Below are 25,059 nucleotides of genomic sequence, written 5' to 3' on the forward strand. Positions count from 1 at the left end.
ACAGGGCGACTCTCATTGATAGAGTGATGACTGGATGACTGTCAGCGATACAGTGATGACTGCGTGATTCTCAGTGATACAGTGATGACTGGGCGACTCTCAGTGATACAGTGATGACTGAGCGACTCTCAGTTATTCAGTGATGACGGGAAGAAACTCAATAACACAATGATGACTGGGTTACTCTCAGTAATACTGTGATGCAAGTGCTACTCTCTGTGAAGCAGTGATGACAGTGCGACTCTCAGGGTCAATCTGATGAGAGGGAGACTCTCAGTGATACGGTGATGACTGGGTGACTCTCAGTGATATAGTGATGACTGGATGACTCTCAGTGATACAGAGATGATAGGTTGACTCTCAGTGCTACAGTGATGACTGGGCGACTCTCAGTGTTACAGTGATGACTGGACGGCTCTCAGTGATACAGTGATGACTGGACGACTCTCAGTGTTACAGTGTTGACTGGGCGACTCTCAGTGATACAGTGTTGACTGGGCGACTCTCAGTGATACAGTGATGACTGGATGACTCAGTGTTTTAGTGATGACTGGGCGACTCTCAGTGATACAATGATGACTGGATGACTCTCAGTCTAACATTGATGAATGAATGACTCTCAGTAAAACAGTGATGACTGGACGACTCTCATTGATACAGTGTTGACTGGGTGACATTCAGGGTTACATTGATGACTGGATGACTCTCAATGATAGTGATGAATGGGAGACTCTCAGTGATACGGTGAAGAAAAGGCGACTCTCAGTGCTGCAGTGATGACTGGCCAACTCTCAGTGCTGCAGTGATGACTGGGCACCTCTCAGTGATACAGTGATGACTGGGTGACTCACAGTGATACTGTGTTGACTGGCTTACTCTCAGTGATACAGTGATGACTGGGTGACTCACAGTGATACAGTGATGACTGGGCAAGTCTCAGAGTTACAGTGATGACCGGACGACTCTCAGTGATATAGTGATGACTGGACGACTCTCAGTGATATAGTTATGACAGGACGGCTCTAAGTATTACAGTGATGACTGGGCGACTCTCAGTGATACAGTGATGACTGGGCGACTCTCAGTGATACAGTGATGACTGGGCGACTCTCAGTGATACAGTGATGACTGGGCGACTCTCAGTATTACAGTGATGACTGGGTGACTCTCAGTGATACAGTGTTGACTGGGTGACTCTCAGTATTACAGTGATGACTGGGTATACTCTCAGTGATACAGTGATGAATGGGAGACTCTCAATAATACGGTGATGAAATGGCGACTCTCAGAGATGCATTGATGACTGGGCAACTCTCAGTGATATAGTGATGACTGGGCAACTGTCAGTGATAAAGTGATGACTGGGTGACTGTCAGTGTTACAGTGATGACTTAATGTGACTCAGTGATACAGTGATGACTGGGTGTCTCTCAGTGATACAGTGTTGACAGGGCGACTCTCATTGATAGAGTGATGACTGGATGACTGTCAGTGATACAGTGATGACTGCGTGATTCTCAGTGATACAGTGATGACTGGGCGACTCTCAGTGATACAGTGATGACTGAGCGACTCTCAGTTATTCAGTGATGATGGGAAGAAACTCAATAACACAATGATGACTGGGTTACTCTCAGTAATACTGTGATGCAAGTGCGACTCTCTGTGAAGCATTGATGACAGTGCGACTCTCAGGGACAAACTGATGAGAGGGAGACTCTCAGTGATACAGTGTTGACTGGGTGACTCTCACTGTTACAGTGATGACTGGGTGACTCTCAGTGATACAGAGATGATAGGGTGACTCTCAGTGATACAATCTTTTCTGGGTGACTCTCGGTGATACAGTGATGAATGGGCGAATCTCAGTGTTACAGTGAAGACTGGGCGAATCTCAGTGATACAGTGATGACTGGACGACTCTCAGTATTACAGTGATGACTGGGCAACTCTCAGTGATACAGTTATGACAGGGCGACGCTCAGTGATACAGTGATGATTGTACGACTCTCAGTATTACAGTGACGACCGGACGACTCTCAGTGATACAGTTATGACAGGGCGACTCTCAGTGATACAGTGATGACTTGTACAACTCTCAGTGATACAGTGATGACTGGTTGACTCTCAGTGATACAGTGATGACTGGATGACTGTCAGTGATACAGTGATGACTGGATGACTCAGTGTATAAGTGATGAGAGGGCGACTCTCAGTGATAAAGTGATGATTGGCAGACTCTCAGTGATATAGTGATGACTGGGCGACTCTCAGTGATACATGGATGACTGAATGACTCTCAGTAATACAGTGAAGAAAAGACGACTCTCAGTGATACAGTGATGACTGGGTGACTCTCAGTGATACAGTGATGACTTGTACAACTCTCAGTGATACAGTGATGACTGGTTGACTCTCAGTGATACAGTGATGACTGGATGACTGTCAGTGATACAGTGATGACTGGATGACCCTCCATGATACAGTGATGAATGGGAGACTCTCAGTGGTACCGTGATGACTGGGCGACTCTCAGTGATATAGTGATGACTGGGCGACCCTCAGGGACAAACTGATGAGAGGGAGACCCTCAGTAATACAGTGTTGACTGGGCGACTCTCACTGTTTCAGTGATGACTGGGTGACTCTCAGTGATACAGAGATGATAGGGTGAGTCTCAGTGATACAGTCTTTTCTGGGTGACTCTCAGTGATACAGTGATGAATGGGCGAATCTCAGTATTACAGTGAAGACTGGGCGAATCTCAGTGATACAGTGATGACTGGGCGACTCTCAGTGGTACAGTGATGACTGGACGACTCTCAGTGGTACAGTGATGACTGGACGGTTCTCAGTGATACAATGATGACTGTGCACCTCTCACTGATACACTAATGACTGGACGACTCTCAGTGATACAGTGTTGACTGTACGACTCTCAGTATTACAGTGATGATTGGGCGACTCTCACTGATACACTAATGACCGGACGACTCTCAGTGATACAGTTATGACAGGGCGACTCTCAGTGATACAGTGATGACTTGTACAACTCTCAGTGATACAGTGATGACTGGCTCACTATCATTGATACGGTGATGACTGGGCAACTATCATTGATACAGTGATGACTGTGCAATTCTCAGTGTTACAGTGATGACTGAGCGACTCTCAGTTATTAAGTGATGACTGGACGTCACTCAATAATACAATGATGACTGGGTTACTCTCAGTGATACGGTAATGAAAGTGCGACTCTCAGTGAAGCAGTGATGACTGGGCAAATCTCAGAGATACAGAGATGCCAGGGTGACTTTCAGTGATATAGTGATGATGGGCAACTCTCAGTGTTGCAGTGATGACTGGGCGACCCTCAGTGATACAGTGATGACTGGGTGACTCTCAGAGATAAAGAGATGACTGGATGACTCTCAGTGATACAGAGATGGCTGGGCGACTCTGTGTTACAGTCATGTCTGGGCGACTCTCAGTGATACAATGATGACTGGACAACTCTGTGTTACATTGATGAATGCCTGACTCTCGGTGATACAGTGATGAAAGGGCGACTCTCAGTGATGCAGTGATGACTGGGCAACTCTCAGTGATGCAATGATGACTGGACGGCTCTGTGTTACATTGATGAATGCCTGACTCTCCGTCATACAGTGATGAAAGAGCGACTCTCACTTTTACAGTGATGACTGGGTGCCTATCAGTGATACAGTGATGACTGGACGACTCACTGGTACAGTGATGACTGCATGACACTAAATGATACAGTGATGACTGGGTGACTTTCAGTGATACACTGATGACTGGACGACTCTGTGTTACAGTGATGACTGGACGACTCTCAGTGATACAGTGTTGACTGTACGACTCTCAGTATTACAGTGATGATTGGGCGACTCTCACTGATACACTAATGACCGGACGACTCTCAGTGATACAGTTATGACAGGGCGACTCTCAGTGATACAGTGATGACTTGTACAACTCTCAGTGATACAGTGATGACTGGCTGACTATCATTGATACGGTGATGACTGGGCAACTATCATTGATACAGTGATGACTGTGCAATTCTCAGTGTTACAGTGATGACTGAGCGACTCTCAGTTATTAAGTGATGACTGGACGTCACTCAATAATACAATGATGACTGGGTTACTCTCAGTGATACGGTAATGAAAGTGCGACTCTCAGTGAAGCAGTGATGACTGGGCAAATCTCAGAGATACAGAGATGCCAGGGTGACTTTCAGTGATATAGTGATGATGGGCAACTCTCAGTGTTGCAGTGATGACTGGGCGACCCTCAGTGATACAGTGATGACTGGGAGACTCTCAATAATACGGTGATGAAATGGCGACTCTAAGAGATGCAGTGAAGACTGGGCAACTCTCAGTGATGCAGTGAAGACTGGGCAACGCTCAATGATAGAGTGATGACTGGGTGACTGTCAGTGTTACAGTGATGACTTAACGTGACTCAGTGATACAGTGATGACTAGTGAACATTCAGTTATATAGTGATGACTGGAGCACACTCAATGATTCAGTGATGAGTGGGTGACTCTCAGTGATACAGTGTTGACTGGGTGACTCTCAGTGATACAGTGATGACTGGGCGACTCTCAGTGATACAGTGATGACTGGATGACTGTCAGTGATACAGTGATGACTGGATGACTCAGTGTTTAAGTGATGACAGGGCGACTCTCAGTGATAAAGTGATGACTGGATGACTCAGTGTTTAAGTGATGACAGGGCGACTCTCAGTGATAAAGTGATGACTGGATGACCCAGTGTTTAAGTGATGACTGTGCGACTCTCAGTGATACAGTGATGACTGAATGACTCTCAATAATACAGTGATGACTGGCCGACTCTCATTGATACAGTGATGACTGGGTGACATTCAGTGTTACAGTGATGACTGGACGACCCTCCATGATACAGTGATGAATGGGAGATTCTCAGTGGTACCGTGATGACTGGGCGACTCTCAGTGATACAGTGATGACTGGGCGACTCTCACTGATACAGTGATGAATGGGTGAATCTCAGTATTACAGTGATGACTGGGCGACTCTCATTGTTACAGTGATGACTGGACAACTCTCAGTGGTACAGTGATGACTGGACGACTCTCAGTGGTACAATGATGACTGGGCACCTCTCACTGATACACTAATGACTGGACGACTCTCCGTGATTCAGTGATGACTGTACGACTCTCAGTATTACAGTGATGACTGGGCGACTCTCACTGATACACTAATGACTGGACGACTCTCAGTGATACAGTTATGACAGGGCGACTCTCAGTGATACAGTGATGACTTGTACAACTCTCAGTGATACAGTGATGACTGGCTCACTATCATTGATACGGTGATGACTGGGCAACTATCATTGATACAGTGATGACTGTGCAATTCTCAGTGTTACAGTGATGACTGAGCGACTCTCAGTTATTAAGTGATGACTGGACGTCACTCAATAATACAATGATGACTGGGTTACTCTCAGTGATACGGTAATGAAAGTGCGACTCTCAGTGAAGCAGTGATGACTGGGCAAATCTCAGAGATACAGAGATGCCAGGGTGACTTTCAGTGATATAGTGATGATGGGCAACTCTCAGTGTTGCAGTGATGACTGGGCGACCCTCAGTGATACAGTGATGACTGGGTGACTCTCAGAGATAAAGAGATGACTGGATAACTCTCAGTGATACAGAGATGGCTGGGCGACTCTGTGTTACAGTCATGTCTGGGCGACTCTCAGTGATACAATGATGACTGGACAACTCTGTGTTACATTGATGAATGCCTGACTCTCGGTGATACAGTGATGAAAGGGCGACTCTCAGTGATGCAGTGATGACTGGGCAACTCTCAGTGATGCAATGATGACTGGACGGCTCTGTGTTACATTGATGAATGCCTGACTCTCCGTCATACAGTGATGAAAGAGCGACTCTCACTTTTACAGTGATGACTGGGTGCCTATCAGTGATACAGTGATGACTGGACGACTCACTGGTACAGTGATGACTGCATGACACTAAATGATACAGTGATGACTGGGTGACTTTCAGTGATACACTGATGACTGGACGACTCTGTGTTACAGTGATGACTGGACGACTCTCAGTGATACAGTGTTGACTGTACGACTCTCAGTATTACAGTGATGATTGGGCGACTCTCACTGATACACTAATGACCGGACGACTCTCAGTGATACAGTTATGACAGGGCGACTCTCAGTGATACAGTGATGACTTGTACAACTCTCAGTGATACAGTGATGACTGGCTCACTATCATTGATACGGTGATGACTGGGCAACTATCATTGATACAGTGATGACTGTGCAATTCTCAGTGTTACAGTGATGACTGAGCGACTCTCAGTTATTAAGTGATGACTGGACGTCACTCAATAATACAGTGATGACTGGGTTACTCTCAGTGATACGGTAATGAAAGTGCGACTCTCAGTGAAGCAGTGATGACTGGGCAAATCTCAGAGATACAGAGATGCCAGGGTGACTTTCAGTGATATAGTGATGATGGGCAACTCTCAGTGTTGCAGTGATGACTGTGCGACCCTCAGTGATACAGTGATGACTGGGAGACTCTCAATAATACGGTGATGAAATGGCGACTCTAAGAGATGCAGTGAAGACTGGGCAACTCTCAGTGATGCAGTGAAGACTGGGCAACGCTCAATGATAGAGTGATGACTGGGTGACTGTCAGTGTTACAGTGATGACTTAACGTGACTCAGTGATACAGTGATGACTAGTGAACATTCAGTTATATAGTGATGACTGGAGCACACTCAATGATTCAGTGATGAGTGGGTGACTCTCAGTGATACAGTGTTGACTGGGTGACTCTCAGTGATACAGTGATGACTGGGCGACTCTCAGTGATACAGTGATGACTGGATGACTGTCAGTGATACAGTGATGACTGGATGACTCAGTGTTTAAGTGATGACAGGGCGACTCTCAGTGATAAAGTGATGACTGGATGACTCAGTGTTTAAGTGATGACAGGGCGACTCTCAGTGATAAAGTGATGACTGGATGACCCAGTGTTTAAGTGATGACTGTGCGACTCTCAGTGATACAGTGATGACTGAATGACTCTCAATAATACAGTGATGACTGGCCGACTCTCATTGATACAGTGATGACTGGGTGACATTCAGTGTTACAGTGATGACTGGACGACCCTCCATGATACAGTGATGAATGGGAGATTCTCAGTGGTACCGTGATGACTGGGCGACTCTCAGTGATACAGTGATGACTGGGCGACTCTCACTGATACAGTGATGAATGGGTGAATCTCAGTATTACAGTGATGACTGGGCGACTCTCATTGTTACAGTGATGACTGGACAACTCTCAGTGGTACAGTGATGACTGGACGACTCTCAGTGGTACAATGATGACTGGGCACCTCTCACTGATACACTAATGACTGGACGACTCTCCGTGATTCAGTGATGACTGTACGACTCTCAGTATTACAGTGATGACTGGGCGACTCTCACTGATACACTAATGACTGGACGACTCTCAGTGATACAGTTATGACAGGGCGACTCTCAGTGATACAGTGATGACTTGTACAGCTCTCAGTGATACAGTGATGACTGGCTGACTATCATTGATACGGTGATGACTGGGCAACTATCATTGATACAGTGATGACTGGGCAACTCTCAGTGTTACAGTGATGACTGAGCGACTCTCAGTTATTCAGTGATGACTGGACGTCACTCAATAATACAATGATGACTGGGTTACTCTCAGTGATACGGTAATGAAAGTGCGGCTCTCAGTGAAGCAGTGATGACTGGGCAAATCTCAGAGATACAGAGATGCCAGGGTGACTTTCAGTGATATAGTGATGATGGGCAACTCTCAGTGTTGCAGTGATGACTGGGCGACCCTCAGTGATACAGTGATGACTGGGTAACTCTCAGAGATAAAGAGATGACTGGATGACTCTCAGTGATACAGAGATGGCTGGGCGACTCTGTGTTACAGTCATGTCTGGGCGACTCTCAGTGATACAATGATGACTGGACAACTCTGTGTTACATTGATGAATGCCTGACTCTCGGTGATACAGTGATGAAAGGGCGACTCTCAGTGATGCAGTGATGACTGGGCAACTCTCAGTGATGCAATGATGACTGTACGGCTCTGTGTTACATTGATGAATGCCTGACTCTCCGTCATACAGTGATGAAAGAGCGACTCTCACTTTTACAGTGATGACTGGGCGCCTATCAGTGATACAGTGATGACTGGACGACTCACTGGTACAGTGATGACTGCATGACACTAAATGATACAGTGATGACTGGGTGACTTTCAGTGATACACTGATGACTGGACGACTCTGTGTTACAGTGATGACTGGACGACTCTCAGTGATACAGTGATGACTGGATGGCTCTCAGTGATACAGTGATGACTGGATGCCTCTCACTGATACACTAATGACCGGACGACTCTCAGTGATACAGTGATGACTGGATGACTCACAGTGATACAGTGATGACTGGGCGACTCTCAGTGATACAGTGATGACTGGGCAACTCTCAGTGATAGAGTGATGACTGGGCGACTCTCAGTGATAGAGTGATGACTGGGCAAATCTCAGTGCTACAGTGATGACTGGGCGACTATCAGTGATACAGTGATGACTGTACGACACTCAATGATACAGCGATTACTGAGCGACTCAAAGGTATTCATTGATGACTGGACGACACTCAATTATACAATGATGACTGGGTAACTCTCAGTAATACGGTGAACCAAGTGCAACTCTCAGTGAAGCAGTGATGCCAGTGCGACTCTCACGGACAAACTGATGATAGGGTGACTCTCAGTGTTACAGTGATGACTGGGTGGCTCTCAGTGATACAGTGATGACTGGGTGGCTCTCAGTGATACAGAGATGATTGGGTGACTCTCAGTGATACAGTCTTGTCTGGGTGACTCTCAGTGATATAGTGATGACTGGGTAACTCTCAGTGATACAGTGATGACTGGGCGACTCTCAGTGATACAGTGATGACTGGGCGAATCTTAGTGATATAGTGATGACTGGGCAACTCTCAGTGATAAAGTGATGACTGGGCGACTGTCAGTGTTACAGTGATGACTTAACGTGACTCAGTGATACAGTGATGACTGGACCACACTCAATGATTCATTGATGAGAGGGTGACTCTCAGTGATACAGTGATAAATGGACGACTCTCAGTGATACAGTGATGACTGGGCGACTCTCAGTGATACAGTGATGACTGGGCGACTCTCAGTGATACAGTGATGACTGGGCACCTCTCAGTGATACAGTGATGACTGGGCGACTCTCAGTGAAACAGTGATGTCTGGGCACCTCTCAGTGATACAGTGATGACTGGGCGACTTTCAGTGATACAGTGATGACTGGGCGACTCTCAGTGATACAGTGATGACTGGGCGACTCTCAGTGATACAGTGATGACTGGGCGACTCGCAGTGATACAGTGATGACTGGGCGACTCTCAGTGATACAGTGATGACTGGGCGACTCGCAGTGATACAGTAATGACTGGGCAACTCTCAGTGTTACAGTGATGACTGGGCGACTCTCAGTGATACAGTGATGACTGGGTGACTCGCAGTGATACAGTGATGACTGGGCGACTCTCAGTGATACAGTGATGACTGGGCGACTCGCAGTGATACAGTGATGACTGGGCAACTCTCAGTGTTACAGTGATGACCGGACGACTCTCAGTGATATAGTTATGACAGGACTGCTCTCAGTCATACAGTGATGACTAGGTGACTCTCAGTGACACAGTGGTGACAGGGCGACTCTCAGTGAAGCAGCGATGACAGGGCAACTCTCAGAGATACAGAGATGGCAGGGTGACTCTCAGCGATAGAGTGAATTCTGGGAGACTCTCACATTTACAGTGATGAATGGACGCCTATCAGTGATACAGTAGTGACTGGTCGACTCTCAGTGATACAGTGATGACTGGGTGACTCTCAGTGATACAGTGATGACTGGGTGACTCTCAGTGATACAGTGATGACTGGACGACTCACTCATACAGTAATGACTAAGCGATTCTCCGTGATACAGTGACGACTGGATCACACTCAATGATTCAATGATGACTGGGTGAATCGCAATGATACAGTGATGACTGGGCGACTCTCAGTGATACAGTGATGACTGGGCGACTCTCAGTGATACAGTGATGACTGAGCGACTCTCAGTTATTTAGTGATGACTGGTTGACACTCAATATATACAATGATGACTGGGTTACTCTCAGTGATACGGTGATGAATGTGTGACTCGCAGTGAAGCAGAGATGACAGGGCAACTCTCATAGATACAGTGGTGGCTGGTCGACTCTCAGTGATATAGTGATGATGGGCGACTTTCAGTGTTGCAGTGATGACTGAGTGACTCTCAGTGACAGAGTGATGACTCGGCGATGCTCAGTGACACAACGATGACTGTGTGACTCTCAGAGATAGAGATGACTGGATGACTCTCAGTGATACAGAGATGACTGGGAGTGTCTCAGTGATTCAGTGATGACTGAGCGACTCTCAGTTATTCAGTGATGACTGGATGACACTCAATAATTCAATGATGACTGGGTTACTCTCAGTGATACGGTGATGAAAGTGCGACTCTCAGTGATACAGTGATGACAGGGCATCTCTGAGATGCTGTGGTGACTGGGTGACTCTCACTGATATAGTGAGGACTGGGTGACTCTCAGTGACAAAATTATGACTGGGCGACCCTCAGTGATACAGAGATGACTGGGTGACTCTCAGTGATACAGAGATGACTGGGTGACTCTCAGTGATACAGAGATGACTGGGTGACTCTCAGTGATACAGAGATGACTGGGTGACTCTCAGTGATACAGAGATGACTTGGTGACTCTCAGTGATACAGAGATGACTGGGTGACTCTCAGTGATACAGAGATGACTGGGTGACTCTCAGTGATACAGAGATGACTGAGTGACTCTCAGTGATACAGAGATGACTGGGTGACTCTCAGTGATACAGAGATGACTGGGTGACTCTCAGTGATACAGAGATGACTGGGTGACTCTCAGTGATACAGAGATGACTGGGTGACTCTCAGTGATACAGAGATGACTGAGTGACTCTCAGTGATACAGAGATGACTGGGTGACTCTCAGTGATACAGAGATGACTGGGTGACTCTCAGTGATACAGAGATGACTGGGTGACTCTCAGTGATACAGAGATGACTGGGTGACTCTCAGTGATACAGTGATGACTGTACGACACTCAATGATACAGTGATGACTGGGTGACTCTCAGTGATACAGTGACGACTGGATGACTCTCAGTGGTACAGTGATGACTGGGCGACTCTCGGTGATACAGTGATGACTGAGCGACTCTCAGTTATTTAGTGATGACTGGTTGACACTCAATAATACAATGATGACTGGGTTACTCTCGGTGATACGGTGATGAATGTGTGACTCGCAGTGAAGCAGAGATGACTGGGTGACTCAGTGATGAAGAGATGACTGGGTGACTCTCAGTGATACAGAGATGACTGGGTGACTCTCAGTGATACAATGATGACTGGTCGACTGTCAGTGATACAGTGATGACTGGGTGACTCTCAGTGTTACAGTGATGACTGGGCGACTCTCAGTGATACAGTGATGACTGGACGACACTCAATAATACAGTGATGACTGGGTGACACTCAGTGTTACAGTGATGAAAGTGCAACTCTTAGTGAAGCAGTGATGACAGGGCAACTCTCAGAGATACAGAGATGACTGGGCGACTCTCAGTGATACAGTGGTGGCTGGTGGACTCTAAGTGGTATAGTGATGATGGGCAACTCTCAGTGACAAATTGATGATAGTTAGACTCTCAGTGATATAGTGATGACTCGGTGACTCTCAGTGATGCAGTGATGACTGTACGATACTCAATGATACAGTGATGACATGGCGACTCTCAGTGATGCAGTGATGACTGGGCAACTCTCAGTGATACAGTGATGACTGCACGATTCTCAGTTATACAGTGATGGCTGGGTGTCTCTGAGTGATACAGTGATGACTGAGCGACTCTCAGTGATACAGTAATGACTGAATGACTCTCACTGTTAAATTGATGTCTGCACGATTCTCTGTGATACGGTGATGACTGGTCGACTCTCGGTGATACGGCCATGACTGGGCGACACCCAATGATACAGTGATTACTGGGTGAATTTCAGTGATACAGAGATGACTGGACAACTCTCAATGATACAGTGATGACTGAGCGACTCTCAGTGATACAGTAATGACTGGACGACTCTCACTGTTAAATTGATGTCTGCACGACTCTCTGTGATACGGTGATGACTGGTCGACTCTCAGTGATGCAGTGACGACTGGGCAACTCTCAGTGATACAGTGATGACTGGACGACGCTCAGTGGTCCAGTGATGACTGGGTGACTCACGGTAATACAGTGATGACTGGGCGACACTCAGTGATACAGTGATGACTGGACGAGTTTCAGTGATACAGTGATGACTAAGCGATCCTCAGTGATACTGTGATGACTGGACGACACTCAATGATACAGTGATGACTGGGAGACTCTCAGTTATACTGTGATGAATGGACGACTTTCAGAGATTTAGTGATGACCGGACGACTCACTGATACAGTGATGACTGGGTGACTCTCAGTGATGCAGTGATGACTGGATCACACTCAATGATTCAGTGTTGACTGGGAGACTCTCAGTGATATACTGTTGACTGGGTGACTCGCAGTGATACAGTGGTGACTGGGCGACTCTCAGTGACAAAGTAATGACAGGGCGACTCTCAGTGACAAAGTAATGACAGGGTGACTCTCAGTGACAAAGTGATGACAGGGCGACTCTCAGTGATACAGTGATGACTGGACGACTCACTGATACAGTGATGACTAAGCGATTCTCAGTGATACTGTGATGACTGGACGACACTGAATGATACAGTGATGACTGGGAGACTCTCAGTGATACGGTGATGAAAGGGCGACTCTCAGAGATGCAGTGATGACTGGGCAACTCTCAGTGATAAAGTGATGACTGGTCGACTGTCAGTGATAAAGTGATGATTGGATGACTCAGCGAAAAAGTGATGACAGGGCGACTCTCAGTGTTACAGTGATGTCTGGTTGACTCTCAGTGATACAGTGATGACTGGATGACTCTTAGTGGTGCAGTGATGACTGGGCGACTCTCTGATACAGTGATGACTGGGTGACTCTCAGCGATACAGTGATAACTATACGACACTCAATGATACGGTGATGACATGGCAACTCTAAGTGATGCAGTGATGACTGGGCAACTCTCAGTGATACAGTGATGACTGCACGATTCTCAGTTATACAGTGATGACTGGGTGATTCTCAGTGGTACAGTGATGACTGGGTGACTCTCAGTGATGCATTGATGACTGGGTGACACCCAATGATACAGTGATTACTGCGTGACTCTGTAATACCGTGACAACAGGGCGACTCTCAGTCATACAGTGATGACTGGACGATTCTCAGGGATGCAGTGATGACTGAGCGACTCTCAGTGATTCAGCGATGACTGGACGATACTCAATAAGCAGTGATGACTGGGCAAATCTTGGAGATACAGAGATGGCAGAGTGACTCTCAGTAATACAGTGATGACTGGGTGACTCTCTGTGTTACAGTGATGACTGGGTGACTCTCAGTTATTCAGTAATGACTGGACGATACTCAATAATACAATGATGACTGGGTTACTCTCAGTGATACAGTGATGAAAGTGCAACTCTTAGTGAAGCAGTGATGACAGGGCAACTCTCAGAGATACAGAGATGACAGGGTGACTCCCAGTGATACAGTGGTGACTGGTGGACTCTAAGTGGTATAGTGATGATGGGTGACTCTCAGTGACAAAGTGATGATAGTTAGACTCTCAGTAATATAGTGATGACTGGGTGACTCTCAGTGATACAGAGATGACTATATGACACTCAATGATACGGTGATGACATGGCGACTCTCAGTGATGACTGCACGATTCTCAGTTATACAGTGATGACTGGGTGACTCTCAGTGAAGCAGTGATGACTGGACGACACTTTGTGGTGCAGTGATGATTGGGCTACTCTCAGTGATACAGTGATGAGTGGCCGAGTCTCAGTGGTACAGTGATGACTGGGCGGCTCTCAGTGATATAGTGATGACTATACGACACTCAATGATACGGTGATGACATGGCGACTCTCAGTGATGCAGTGATGACTGGGCAACACTCAGTGATACAGTGATGACTGCACAATCCTCAGTTATACAGTGATGACTGGGTGACTCTCAGTGATGCAGTGATGACTGGGTGAATCTCAGTGATACAGTGATGACAAGGCGAATCTCAGTGATACAGTGATGACAAGGCGAATCTCAGTGATACAGTGATGACTGGGCGACTCTCAGTGATACAGTGATGACTGAGCGACTCTCAGTGATACAGTGATGCTGGATGCTTCTCAGTGATACAGTGATGACTGAGCGACTCTCAGTGATGCAGTGATGACTGGGCAACTCTCAGTGGTACAGTGATGACTGGGCGACTCACGGTAACACAGTGATGACTGGGCGACTCTCAATGATACAGTGATGACTGGATGACTCACTGATACAGTGATGACTAAGCGATTCTCAGTGATACTGTGATGACTGGACTACACTCAATGATACAGTAATGACTGGTCGAATCTCAGTGATACAGTGATGACAGTGAGACTCTGTAATACGGTGACAACAGGGCAATTCTCAGTGATACAGTGATGACTGGACGATTCTCAGGGATATACGGTTGACTGTGTGACTCTCAGTGATTCAGTGATGATTGGATGACACTCAGTAATACAATGATGACTGGGTTACTTTCAGTGATATGGTGATGAAACGCCGACTCTCAGTGAAGCAGTGATGACTGGGTAAGTGTCAGATATACAGAGATGGCAGGGTGACTCTCAGTGTTACAGTGATGACTGGGCGACTCTCAGTGATACAGTGATGACTGGACGACACTTAGTGCTGCAGTGATGACTGGGCGACTCTCAGTGATACAGTGATGACTGGGCAACTCTCAGTGATACAGTGATGACTGGGCAACTCTCAGTGGTACAATGATGACTGGGCACCTCTCACTGATACACTAATGACTGGACGACTCTCCGTGATACAGTGATGACTGTACGACTCTCAGTATTACAGTGATGACTGGGCGACTCTCACTGATACACTAATGACTGGACGACTCTCAGTGATACAGTTATGACAGGGCGACTCTCAGTGATACAGTGATGACTTGTACAGCTCTCAGTGATACAGTGATGACTGGCTGACTATCATTGATACAGTGATGACTGGGCAACTATCATTGATACAGTGATGACTGGGCAACTCTCAGTGTTACAGTGATGACTGAGCGACTCTCAGTTATTCAGTGATGACTGGACGTCACTCAATAATACAATGATGACTGGGTTACTCTCAGTGATACGGTAATGAAAGTGCGGCTCTCAGTGAAGCAGTGATGACTGGGCAAATCTCAGAGATACAGAGATGCCAGGGTGACTTTCAGTGATATAGTGATGATGGGCAACTCTCAGTGTTGCAGTGATGACTGGGCGACCCTCAGTGATACAGTGATGACTGGGTGACTCTCAGAGATAAAGAGATGACTGGATGACTCTCAGTGATACAGAGATGGCTGGGCGACTCTGTGTTACAGTCATGTCTGGGCGACTCTCAGTGATACAATGATGACTGGACAACTCTGTGTTACATTGATGAATGCCTGACTCTCGGTGATACAGTGATGAAAGGGCGACTCTCAGTGATGCAGTGATGACTGGGCAACTCTCAGTGATGCAATGATGACTGGACGGCTCTGTGTTACATTGATGAATGCCTGACTCTCCGTCATACAGTGATGAAAGAGCGACTCTCACTTTTACAGTGATGACTGGGCGCCTATCAGTGATACAGTGATGACTGGACGACTCACTGGTACAGTGATGACTGCATGACACTAAATGATACAGTGATGACTGGGTGACTTTCAGTGATACACTGATGACTGGACGACTCTGTGTTACAGTGATGACTGGACGACTCTCAGTGATACAGTGATGACTGGACGGCTCTCAGTGATACAGTGATGACTGGATGCCTCTCACTGATACACTAATGACTGGACGACTCTCAGTGATACAGTGATGACTGGATGACTCACAGTGATACAGTGATGACTGGGTGACTCTCAGTGATACAGTGATGACTGGGCGACTCTCAGTGATACAGTGATGACTGGGCGACTCTCAGTATTACAGTGATGACTGGGCGACTCTCAGTGATACAGTGTTGACTGGGTGACTCTCAGTATTGCAGTGATGACTGGGTATACTCTCAGTGATACAGTGATGAATGGGAGACTCTCAATAATACGGTGATGAAATGGCGACTCTCAGAGATGCATTGATGACTGGGCAACTCTCAGTGATATAGTGATGACTGGGCAACTGTCAGTGATAAAGTGATGACTGGGTGACTGTCAGTGTTACAGTGATGACTTAATGTGACTCAGTGATACAGTGATGACTGGTGAACATTCAGTTATATAGTGATGACTGGAGCGCACTCAATGATTCAGTGATGAGTGGGTGACTCTCAGTGATACAGTGTTGACTGGGTTACTCTCAGTGATAGAGTGATGACTGGATGACTGTCAGTGATACAGTGATGACTGCGTGATTCTCAGTGATACAGTGATGACTGCGTGATTCTCAGTGATACAGTGATGACTGGGTGTCTCTCAGTGATACAGTGTTGACAGGGCGACTCTCATTGATAGAGTGATGACTGGATGACTGTCAGCGATACAGTGATGACTGCGTGATTCTCAGTGATACAGTGATGACTGGGCGACTCTCAGTGATACAGTGATGACTGAGCGACTCTCAGTTATTCAGTGATGACGGGAAGAAACTCAATAACACAATGATGACTGGGTTACTCTCAGTAATACTGTGATGCAAGTGCTACTCTCTGTGAAGCAGTGATGACAGTGCGACTCTCAGGGTCAATCTGATGAGAGGGAGACTCTCAGTGATACGGTGATGACTGGGTGACTCTCAGTGATATAGTGATGACTGGATGACTCTCAGTGATACAGAGATGATAGGTTGACTCTCAGTGCTACAGTGATGACTGGGCGACTCTCAGTGTTACAGTGATGACTGGACGGCTCTCAGTGATACAGTGATGACTGGACGACTCTCAGTGTTACAGTGTTGACTGGGCGACTCTCAGTGATACAGTGTTGACTGGGCGACTCTCAGTGATACAGTGATGACTGGATGACTCAGTGTTTTAGTGATGACTGGGCGACTCTCAGTGATACAATGATGACTGGATGACTCTCAGTCTAACATTGATGAATGAATGACTCTCAGTAAAACAGTGATGACTGGACGACTCTCATTGATACAGTGTTGACTGGGTGACATTCAGGGTTACATTGATGACTGGATGACTCTCAATGATAGTGATGAATGGGAGACTCTCAGTGATACGGTGAAGAAAAGGCGACTCTCAGTGCTGCAGTGATGACTGGCCAACTCTCAGTGCTGCAGTGATGACTGGGCACCTCTCAGTGATACAGTGATGACTGGGTGACTCACAGTGATACTGTGTTGACTGGCTTACTCTCAGTGATACAGTGATGACTGGGTGACTCACAGTGATACAGTGATGACTGGGCAAGTCTCAGAGTTACAGTGATGACCGGACGACTCTCAGTGATATAGTGATGACTGGACGACTCTCAGTGATATAGTTATGACAGGACGGCTCTAAGTATTACAGTGATGACTGGGCGACTCTCAGTGATACAGTGATGACTGGGCGACTCTCAGTGATACAGTGATGACTGGGCGACTCTCAGTGATACAGTGATGACTGGGCGACTCTCAGTATTACAGTGATGACTGGGTGACTCTCAGTGATACAGTGTTGACTGGGTGACTCTCAGTATTACAGTGATGACTGGGTATACTCTCAGTGATACAGTGATGAATGGGAGACTCTCAATAATACGGTGATGAAATGGCGACTCTCAGAGATGCATTGATGACTGGGCAACTCTCAGTGATATAGTGATGACTGGGCAACTGTCAGTGATAAAGTGATGACTGGGTGACTGTCAGTGTTACAGTGATGACTTAATGTGACTCAGTGATACAGTGATGACTGGGTGTCTCTCAGTGATACAGTGTTGACAGGGCGACTCTCATTGATAGAGTGATGACTGGATGACTGTCAGTGATACAGTGATGACTGCGTGATTCTCAGTGATACAGTGATGACTGGGCGACTCTCAGTGATACAGTGATGACTGAGCGACTCTCAGTTATTCAGTGATGATGGGAAGAAACTCAATAACACAATGATGACTGGGTTACTCTCAGTAATACTGTGATGCAAGTGCGACTCTCTGTGAAGCATTGATGACAGTGCGACTCTCAGGGACAAACTGATGAGAGGGAGACTCTCAGTGATACAGTGTTGACTGGGTGACTCTCACTGTTACAGTGATGACTGGGTGACTCTCAGTGATACAGAGATGATAGGGTGACTCTCAGTGATACAATCTTTTCTGGGTGACTCTCGGTGATACAGTGATGAATGGGCGAATCTCAGTGTTACAGTGAAGACTGGGCGAATCTCAGTGATACAGTGATGACTGGACGACTCTCAGTATTACAGTGATGACTGGGCAACTCTCAGTGATACAGTTATGACAGGGCGACGCTCAGTGATACAGTGATGATTGTACGACTCTCAGTATTACAGTGACGACCGGACGACTCTCAGTGATACAGTTATGACAGGGCGACTCTCAGTGATACAGTGATGACTTGTACAACTCTCAGTGATACAGTGATGACTGGTTGACTCTCAGTGATACAGTGATGACTGGATGACTGTCAGTGATACAGTGATGACTGGATGACTCAGTGTATAAGTGATGAGAGGGCGACTCTCAGTGATAAAGTGATGATTGGCAGACTCTCAGTGATATAGTGATGACTGGGCGACTCTCAGTGATACATGGATGACTGAATGACTCTCAGTAATACAGTGAAGAAAAGACGACTCTCAGTGATACAGTGATGACTGGGCAACTCTCAGTGATACAGTTATGACAGGGCGACGCTCAGTGATACAGTGATGACTTGTACAACTCTCAGTGATACAGTGATGACTGGTTGACTCTCAGTGATACAGTGATGACTGGATGACTGTCAGTGATACAGTGATGACTGGATGACCCTCCATGATACAGTGATGAATGGGAGACTCTCAGTGGTACCGTGATGACTGGGCGACTCTCAGTGATATAGTGATGACTGGGCGACCCTCAGGGACAAACTGATGAGAGGGAGACCCTCAGTAATACAGTGTTGACTGGGCGACTCTCACTGTTTCAGTGATGACTGGGTGACTCTCAGTGATACAGAGATGATAGGGTGAGTCTCAGTGATACAGTCTTTTCTGGGTGACTCTCAGTGATACAGTGATGAATGGGCGAATCTCAGTATTACAGTGAAGACTGGGCGAATCTCAGTGATACAGTGATGACTGGGCGACTCTCAGTGGTACAGTGATGACTGGACGACTCTCAGTGGTACAGTGATGACTGGACGGTTCTCAGTGATACAATGATGACTGTGCACCTCTCACTGATACACTAATGACTGGACGACTCTCAGTGATACAGTGTTGACTGTACGACTCTCAGTATTACAGTGATGATTGGGCGACTCTCACTGATACACTAATGACCGGACGACTCTCAGTGATACAGTTATGACAGGGCGACTCTCAGTGATACAGTGATGACTTGTACAACTCTCAGTGATACAGTGATGACTGGCTCACTATCATTGATACGGTGATGACTGGGCAACTATCATTGATACAGTGATGACTGTGCAATTCTCAGTGTTACAGTGATGACTGAGCGACTCTCAGTTATTAAGTGATGACTGGACGTCACTCAATAATACAATGATGACTGGGTTACTCTCAGTGATACGGTAATGAAAGTGCGGCTCTCAGTGAAGCAGTGATGACTGGGCAAATCTCAGAGATACAGAGATGCCAGGGTGACTTTCAGTGATATAGTGATGATGGGCAACTCTCAGTGTTGCAGTGATGACTGGGCGACCCTCAGTGATACAGTGATGACTGGGTGACTCTCAGAGATAAAGAGATGACTGGATGACTCTCAGTGATACAGAGATGGCTGGGCGACTCTGTGTTACAGTCATGTCTGGGCGACTCTCAGTGATACAATGATGACTGGACAACTCTGTGTTACATTGATGAATGCCTGACTCTCGGTGATACAGTGATGAAAGGGCGACTCTCAGTGATGCAGTGATGACTGGGCAACTCTCAGTGATGCAATGATGACTGGACGGCTCTGTGTTACATTGATGAATGCCTGACTCTCCGTCATACAGTGATGAAAGAGCGACTCTCACTTTTACAGTGATGACTGGGCGCCTATCAGTGATACAGTGATGACTGGACGACTCACTGGTACAGTGATGACTGCATGACACTAAATGATACAGTGATGACTGGGTGACTTTCAGTGATACACTGATGACTGGACGACTCTGTGTTACAGTGATGACTGGACGACTCTCAGTGATACAGTGTTGACTGTACGACTCTCAGTATTACAGTGATGATTGGGCGACTCTCACTGATACACTAATGACCGGACGACTCTCAGTGATACAGTTATGACAGGGCGACTCTCAGTGATACAGTGATGACTTGTACAACTCTCAGTGATACAGTGATGACTGGCTGACTATCATTGATACGGTGATGACTGGGCAACTATCATTGATACAGTGATGACTGTGCAATTCTCAGTGTTACAGTGATGACTGAGCGACTCTCAGTTATTAAGTGATGACTGGACGTCACTCAATAATACAATGATGACTGGGTTACTCTCAGTGATACGGTAATGAAAGTGCGACTCTCAGTGAAGCAGTGATGACTGGGCAAATCTCAGAGATACAGAGATGCCAGGGTGACTTTCAGTGATATAGTGATGATGGGCAACTCTCAGTGTTGCAGTGATGACTGGGCGACCCTCAGTGATACAGTGATGACTGGGAGACTCTCAATAATACGGTGATGAAATGGCGACTCTAAGAGATGCAGTGAAGACTGGGCAACTCTCAGTGATGCAGTGAAGACTGGGCAACGCTCAATGATAGAGTGATGACTGGGTGACTGTCAGTGTTACAGTGATGACTTAACGTGACTCAGTGATACAGTGATGACTAGTGAACATTCAGTTATATAGTGATGACTGGAGCACACTCAATGATTCAGTGATGAGTGGGTGACTCTCAGTGATACAGTGTTGACTGGGTGACTCTCAGTGATACAGTGATGACTGGGCGACTCTCAGTGATACAGTGATGACTGGATGACTGTCAGTGATACAGTGATGACTGGATGACTCAGTGTTTAAGTGATGACAGGGCGACTCTCAGTGATAAAGTGATGACTGGATGACTCAGTGTTTAAGTGATGACAGGGCGACTCTCAGTGATAAAGTGATGACTGGATGACCCAGTGTTTAAGTGATGACTGTGCGACTCTCAGTGATACAGTGATGACTGAATGACTCTCAATAATACAGTGATGACTGGCCGACTCTCATTGATACAGTGATGACTTGTACAGCTCTCAGTGATACAGTGATGACTGGCTGACTATCATTGATACGGTGATGACTGGGCAACTATCATTGATACAGTGATGACTGGGCAACTCTCAGTGTTACAGTGATGACTGAGCGACTCTCAGTTATTCAGTGATGACTGGACGTCACTCAATAATACAATGATGACTGGGTTACTCTCAGTGATACGGTAATGAAAGTGCGGCTCTCAGTGAAGCAGTGATGACTGGGCAAATCTCAGAGATACAGAGATGCCAGGGTGACTTTCAGTGATATAGTGATGATGGGCAACTCTCAGTGTTGCAGTGATGACTGGGCGACCCTCAGTGATACAGTGATGACTGGGTGACTCTCAGAGATAAAGAGATGACTGGATGACTCTCAGTGATACAGAGATGGCTGGGCGACTCTGTGTTACAGTCATGTCTGGGCGACTCTCAGTGATACAATGATGACTGGACAACTCTGTGTTACATTGATGAATGCCTGACTCTCGGTGATACAGTGATGAAAGGGCGACTCTCAGTGATGCAGTGATGACTGGGCAACTCTCAGTGATGCAATGATGACTGGACGGCTCTGTGTTACATTGATGAATGCCTGACTCTCCGTCATACAGTGATGAAAGAGCGACTCTCACTTTTACAGTGATGACTGGGCGCCTATCAGTGATACAGTGATGACTGGACGACTCACTGGTACAGTGATGACTGCATGACACTAAATGATACAGTGATGACTGGGTGACTTTCAGTGATACACTGATGACTGGACGACTCTGTGTTACAGTGATGACTGGACGACTCTCAGTGATACAGTGATGACTGGACGGCTCTCAGTGATACAGTGATGACTGGATGCCTCTCACTGATACACTAATGACTGGACGACTCTCAGTGATACAGTGATGACTGGATGACTCACAGTGATACAGTGATGACTGGGCGACTCTCAGTGATACAGTGATGACTGGGCAACTCTCAGTGATAGAGTGATGACTGGGCGACTCTCAGTGATAGAGTGATGACTGGGCAAATCTCAGTGCTACAGTGATGACTGGGCGACTATCAGTGATACAGTGATGACTGTACGACACTCAATGATACAGCGATTACTGAGCGACTCAAAGGTATTCATTGATGACTGGACGACACTCAATTATACAATGATGACTGGGTAACTCTCAGTAATACGGTGAACCAAGTGCAACTCTCAGTGAAGCAGTGATGCCAGTGCGACTCTCACGGACAAACTGATGATAGGGTGACTCTCAGTGTTACAGTGATGACTGGGTGGCTCTCAGTGATACAGTGATGACTGGGTGGCTCTCAGTGATACAGAGATGATTGGGTGACTCTCAGTGATACAGTCTTGTCTGGGTGACTCTCAGTGATATAGTGATGACTGGGTAACTCTCAGTGATACAGTGATGACTGGGCGACTCTCAGTGATACAGTGATGACTGGGCGACTGTCAGTGTTACAGTGATGACTTAACGTGACTCAGTGATACAGTGATGACTGGACCACACTCAATGATTCATTGATGAGAGGGTGACTCTCAGTGATACAGTGATAAATGGACGACTCTCAGTGATACAGTGATGACTGGGCGACTCTCAGTGATACAGTGATGACTGGGCGACTCTCAGTGATACAGTGATGACTGGGAGACTCTCAGTGATACAGTGATGACTGGGCACCTCTCAGTGATACAGTGATGACTGGGCGACTCTCAGTGAAACAGTGATGTCTGGGCACCTCTCAGTGATACAGCGATGACTGGGCGACTTTCAGTGATACAGTGATGACTGGGCGACTCTCAGTGATACAGTGATGACTGGGCGACTCTCAGTGATACAGTGATGACTGGGTGACTCGCAGTGATACAGTGATGACTGGGCGACTCTCAGTGATACAGTGATGACTGGGCAACTCTCAGTGTTACAGTGATGACTGGGCGACTCTCAGTGATACAGTGATGACTGGGTGACTCGCAGTGATACAGTGATGACTGGGCGACTCTCAGTGAATCAGTGATGACTGGGTGACTCTCAGTGGTACAGAGATGACGGGGCTTTTCTCAGTGATATAGTGATGATAGGGTGACTCTCAATATTACAATGATGACTGAGCGACTCTCAGGGTTACAGTAATGTCTGGGCTTTTCTCAGTGATACAGTGATGACTGGGGGACTCTCAGTGATACAGAGATGAATTGCCGACTCTCAGTGATACAATGATAACTGTGCTTTCCTCAGTGATACAGTGATGAGTGGGAGACTCAGTGTTAGAGAGATGACTGGACGAATCGCAGTGATAAAGAGATGACTGGGCGAATCTCAGTGATACAGAGATGTCTGGGCTTTTCTCAGTGATACAGAGGTGTCTGGGCTTTTCTCAGTGATACGGAGATGACTGGGCTTTTCTCAGTGATACGGAGATGACTGGGCTTTTCTCAGTGATACGGAGATGACTGGGCTTTTCTCAGTGATACGGAGATGACTGGGCTTTTCTCAGTGATACGGAGATGACTGGGCTTTTCTCAGTGATACAGTGATGAGTAGGCTTTTCTCAGTGATACAGTGATGACTGGGTGACTCTCAGTGATACAGAGATGACTGGGTGACTCTCTGTGATACAGTGATGACCTGGTGTCTCTCAGTGATACAGTGATGACTGGGCTTCTTTCAGTGATACAGAGATGACTAGGCAACTCTCAATGATTCAGTGATGACTGAGCGATTCTCAGTGATACATTGATGACTGGGTGACTCTCAGTGATACATTGATGACTGGGCTTTTCTCGGTGATACAGAGATGACTGGGTTACTCTCACTAATACAGTGATGACTTGGCGATTCTCAGTGGTACAGAGATGACTGGGTTTTTCTCAGTGATACAGTGATGACTAGGTGACTCTCAGTGATACATTGATGACTGGGATTTTCTCAGTGATACAGAGATGACTGGGAACTGGCAACGATACAGTGATGACTGGGTGACTCTCAATGATACAGTGATGACTGAGCGGTTCTCAGTGATACAGTGATGACTGGGTGACTCTCAGTGATACATTGATGACTGGGATTTTCTCAATGATACAGGGCGAATGACTG

This window comes from Cetorhinus maximus, chromosome 15 (assembly GCF_964194155.1).
Source record: "Cetorhinus maximus chromosome 15, sCetMax3.hap1.1, whole genome shotgun sequence".
NCBI lineage: Eukaryota > Metazoa > Chordata > Chondrichthyes > Lamniformes > Cetorhinidae > Cetorhinus > Cetorhinus maximus.